This window comes from Hibiscus syriacus, unplaced genomic scaffold (genome assembly GCF_006381635.1).
Source record: "Hibiscus syriacus cultivar Baekdansim isolate YM2019G1 unplaced genomic scaffold, ASM638163v2 tig00004072_pilon, whole genome shotgun sequence".
Classification (NCBI taxonomy): Eukaryota; Viridiplantae; Streptophyta; class Magnoliopsida; order Malvales; family Malvaceae; genus Hibiscus; species Hibiscus syriacus.
Genome location: NW_024061998.1, coordinates 1,730,780 through 1,736,434, shown reverse-complemented (window position 1 = coordinate 1,736,434; position 5,655 = coordinate 1,730,780). Strand labels below are relative to the sequence as shown.

Sequence of the window (5,655 nt, the reverse complement as noted above, 5' to 3'; positions counted from 1 at the left end):
AATCTCTAATATTTTAGTAAGAAATAGTCATGCATGATGATCTGAATTTGAGTGATAAACACAATTGAGTAGATGGCGAACCCAATTGAGTAGACGTTCCATTCGTCTTGGACAATCGTTGAGATTTCAAGGAACAGGAGCCAGCAATGGAAGTGTTCTTCTTTCTCCTTTTTGGTTTCTCCCTAACATCTAAAAGATCAGTGCATGACTGGATTTTCATCTTCTCTATTTTCGGTTCATATCCCACTGATTGATCAATACCTGTAACAAAATAATAATGAATTTTATTGTGTTCTTGAGAGTCTTAATATAAGAAATAATCATGCATGAAGATGAAGTCTGGTGACGAACCCAATTGACTAGATGTTTCCTTGGTCTTGGATAATCTTTGAGATTTCGAGGAAAAAGACTCAACAATGAAATTGCTCTTCCTTCTCCTTTTTCGTTTCTCCGTAACATCAGTGCAGGACTGTCTTCTCGTTTTCTCAGTTTCGGATTCAGATCCTATTGATTGATCAATACCTGTAACAAGGTAGTATAGGTTAGGTCCCAATATATGAATAATTTTGAATGCAAAATCGTCTAATAAAGAGGTAAAGGTCATTTAAAATGTTTCATCTTTTTGAGAAAACGTACTTTGAGAGGACAGTGTTGAAAGAGGAACTCCGGTGTTGCCGGTTGATTCTGCTGTTTTATTAGGACCAGTCTTGAATTCATTCATCTGTATTGAATTCCAAGCAAAGTGTAGATCAAAGATAAATACAACTCAATTTAGCCTATCCAAAATGTAGCTTTTGAATACAACATACCCAACTAGGAGCAGTGGTGGAAGAGTGATCAGCACCAACATGTGCTACATGTATAACATCCGTCGGGAGCCCAATTTCCATCTCTTGCTTCTTCACAACTACAATCAAGACCCCACCCGATAAAAAAAACGTATTGAAATACAATACATTCATATTTATTGTATATTTAACGAGAAACAAAAAAGAAACTCACCAAACAAGTGGGAAATGGATTTGAAACCTTTGTAGATGTCTTTAATCTTACCAGCCATGATTTTAGGCTCCTAATACAATGGCAACAGCCGCTTGAATCGAACTGAGCAAGAAATGCAAGGGAAAGTGGTGTTTGATGAAGAGAGGGTTGTACAGAGGGTATTAGTAGGAAGAGAGAAACAAAATGAGTGTAGCTTGGTTAGTTTTGGTTAAGCAACCCAACATTTTTTAACAAAAAATTGTTGTGGGATATGTAGATTGGTCTATTGTTTTGATCTACTGATGTTCAGACCTCTGGTGTTTTAATGTAGTATTAAGGTTACTCATTTCCAAAACTTTAAAGTATTGCTCTTCTTAAAATGCGGGCAAAACTACTGCAGTTCATAAAAAACTACTGCAGTTTGAGTTGGAAGATGTAATATTAACATAATTTTGGTTAGTTTAACTGCAAGAACAGTCGGAATAATTTTTTATCGGACGATAAGTATGTTTCAAAATTTAAAACAAAAACAAAAAAAATAAAAGGTAGTTTTTCATTGAACCAGAAAAGTCATGTTAGATTAAAGGGAGCTTTTCAATTCATTTATTCAAAACAAAAACAAGTTAAAAGAACCCAAGCCCTAGCTATTTATTTTTACAGCCCTTCGGTAAATTCGACTCCAGTAGGTTTCAACCAAGTTCCTCCTTGTATAAGCTCAGCCACTGTGAACTTCTTGGCCCCTGTTGCGCTGGTAATCACACGAAATCCAGGCCATTTCACTCGTTTATCAGTTGCTGGCTTGCTGCTCCTGCTCCCTTATTCATGTACTCGCCGTAGTACGTCTTCAGTGCAAAATCCCCACTACAAACTGACCGCCATGAAGGATCAATATGATTATCAATGAATGATTGAATGATCACAGTTCTCGAGTACTCCTTCCATGGACGTCCCAAATATGTCTTGATGGAGCCTTTAACTGGTTGAAGATCAGAACTTGCTATGTTGCAGCTTTGGATTGAGGTGCCCGTGTTTTGGCTCGAGTCTATTCTGCCTTGTGCTGTAACCATGTTCGATTGCTTGTCCATCGGCTTCCTTGCCACGAGCTTACAGTTCTGGAGTACCACGACTGCATCACTGAATATGAAGTCGACCGTGCCGGTAATGGTGGAATATCTGTAGAATTGGCGGTTGGAATGTGTGTAAAGTGTGTTGGTAACCGTCGATTTGGCACTGGTTTATGACCGATTGATCGGCTCCGACACGAAGTGCTACCTCTATGTGCTTTTGTGGCCCTGCTGTGTTTTGGAACCGGATGTCTTGGGCCATGAATCCATCGCCTACGGCCGCTGTTGTGGCACCATATAGACAAAGATAAACTAATATCAACTAATGAAACAGATAGTGATGGTACAAAAGGACGAGATCTTTACCAACAGTGGCTGATCTGAAGGTGGTGGATCCATCGACAACATTCAGGCTGCCGGTGATAATTGTCGAGCTCATGCCATCACCGACTATCATCAGATTCTTCTTGTTTTTCCCTACCTCCACATTTTCTTTGTAAATACCCTTTTCACATAGATTATGTACTTGGTCTTGCTTTTGTCTGGGGCAGCTGCAACAGCTTCCCCTAGTGTCTTGTACCTGCCTGACCCATCTTTGGCCACCACAACATTGGGATTTATCTCATTAGGCAAAGACTGTAACATCTTCCTGTCCTTGCTGCTGACCCATGATGGGAATCCATTGATTAAATGATCGGCGAGTTTCGTCTTCCTTGGGGAAGAAGAAACAAAAATCGCCAGAGAAGCTCTTGCTCTCGATATTAGGTCATCGAGCGCCGGCTCCATAAGGGTCCCAGCCGACCCTTCTATGACTCCATTAATTCCATGCAATCAGCCAAAGCTGCTTGCTGTCCGGGATTGTTGATCCGATGCTTGAAGTTGCTCGCCACATCGATGGCGTTTCGCATACGAACTATAGATTGCTCCAACAAGGCTTGCAGTAGACCAACACTGTTAATTTCCAATGTCGTATTCGACGCCATTTCCGACTGCAAAGCCGAGTATGATGTCTCGTCAACGGCTTTCTCACAGAATGATTGTTGGAAAAAAATGATAATTTTGAAAGTTTAAATGAGAAATTGATCCAATATTATTGAAAAAAATGTAGAACTAATTGTTGGTTTATAAATGTGCAGACGTGCATGATATGAGTAACTTAAATGTTCGAATCAGACTAACTATTTGTGGGCTTACAAATATTTTAACCCAAAGGTGAAATAATTTTTCCTCAAATAGAACATATCTTTTCAAAATCTGTTTTGAATTAAAATGATAAATATTAAAAAAAGTTTCTTTAATCAAAATAGTAATTTTGAAAATTGTTTAATTGATTGATTCTCATTAATGTTTCATTAGGTCAAAAAATTTCTAATAGTTCACAATTTAAACTTCCTATAAATACCGTGTTAACCTATTAAATTAATTTTTTTACAATGGAAAATAATTCAAAAAGTTTTCCTTCATGGTTTTTTTGTGATAGACGAAAGTAAGGAATAGTTTGTGATCTCGACAGTTGTATTACTGTGCGCTGATAATCTTGTTGTTGTATAGGGATGGTAGAATGACCCAAATCCGACGGGAAAACCCGAAACCCGATCAAGTTCGGGTCGGGTCGGGTATCAGAGATTTTTTGGGTCTAGTTCGGGGACGGGGCAAGATATCTCTGTCCCGCCCCGATTATATATATATATAATATTTTATATTTTTTATATTAATTATATATATAATATTTTCAGGTTCGGGTTTAAGTATAATATTTTGGGTCGGGTTCGGGGACGGGGCAAAACAAATCCTCGACGGGGTGCCTCGATAAAAACCCAACAGGGATCGGGTCGGGGTCGAGGATTCATTTTGGGTTCGGGGACGGGGCGAGCAAAACCCGCCCCGAACCCGACCCGTTGCCATTCCTATTATTGTATCCTGGGAGACAGAGACCAAAGATCTCAAGCACCAAGGAGTAGCCAAAAATCTGTCTTAAGAAAACTGTATAGTTGCTGGCCTCAACTCGGTTCCAATCGTTGATTTTATACTTCTTTGATTATTAAATAGAATAATTTTTCTATGTTATTAATTGTTTTGTTTTATTCTTGTTTTATGTACACACGAATTTTGCGACAAGATTCTACAAAGGTGTTGATCCTCCATTGCCGCAAATTGTTGAATCACCACGAAAAAAACTTACGAATATGTTTCATGGTTGTATTTAGTTTTGTCGCTGCATACCAATTACTTAGTATTACATGCGTTGAAGGTGGCATGACACCATGGTACAAACTAATGTGCTTTATTCATTTTTATTTTAATTATTATTTCGTTTAGTACCTAAATTATCAATTTTAATTTGTTTTAGTATCTAAACTTTTAATTTTTTTCAAAACCATATCTAAAGTTTAATTTTCGTTTCATTTTAGTACTCATTGTTAAAAACTTTAGCTCTTCTTCTTTTTTAATACTCTATTCAAAATTTAATGTTAAGCTTTGAAAAAAATGAAAATTAGGTACTAAAACAAACCAAAACTGATAATTTATGTATTAAATGCGTTAAAGTTTTAACAACATGCTACTAAAATGAAACAAAAACTAAACTTTAGGTATATATTTGAAAAAAATGAAAGTTCAGGTAATAAAACACAGAAGTGCACAAAAAATCTGAATATACGATTTTGCGCAAAAGATTTCCGAAACTGAATTTGGGAAAAACCGTTTTTTTAAACCGGATCGGATATTTAAAAACCAGATAGTATAACCGGTTTGGGAAAAAACTGGACTATCAGTTTTTTTACCGGATTAAAAACCGGTTTGAAAAAACCGGATAAAAACCGGTTTTTATCCGGAAAAAAATCCGGTCTGCGGTTTTAAAAACTTTTTTTTAAAGATGATACTTTGTATTAAGAACGGTTATAAAGTATACCAACTCGATGACCTCATTAAAAAATCTCCCTAATCCTAAATGGAAGAAAAAGAGTGTGTATAAGAATCAAAGCTGATTCGAATATTAAATCAGCCGATTTCAATCTCCAACCGATGAGCAGAGATCAGTCGCACCTCTTCTGACATCTTGGCTTACCTTTCGCCTCCTCCTAAACTTCAACTTTCTTCTCAAGACATTGCTAGTGCAAGCCACTAACGATCCCTTTACAGCTTTTGATAAAATAATATTTTCATGTGTATTGGAACTAACGTGGTTATGCTTGTGGGAATGAACCAATTCCAATTCTTTATTTAGTGCCTTAAGCCCTCCACTAACATTAATTTTTGGTCCAACAGAACCACTAACAACGTCACTAGAAACCAACATTATGCGCATTAACATCGGAAGCAGCATAACCATTCAGATCAACAATCACGTGCTCCCTATAATCTACTTCCATAACATTCATAAAGTCACTCCTCTGATAAATTGAAGCATGCGCTGCTACCCCATCACGAACAGTCTGGGAATCAATTCCAACAGCCCATTCCTCTTCGTTCAGAGGACCCACTCTTGCTTCCTCAACAGACGAACGCCACTCTCCACCACCAATAAGAACGCCGTTGGGGGAGGGTTTTTGTGACCCTGTTTTGACCCTTTTTCTAAAAAAAATCATCATTTTATCACCCTGAACATGTA

The 5,655-nt window shown here is 37.5% G+C and overlaps 1 pseudogene; it reads right to left on the bottom strand.

The window, feature by feature from the left end:
• Positions 1–1,570: 1,570 nt before the first annotated feature.
• On the bottom strand, positions 1,571–3,076 carry LOC120188757 (annotated as a pseudogene).
• Between the last annotated feature and the right edge of the window lie 2,579 nt (positions 3,077–5,655).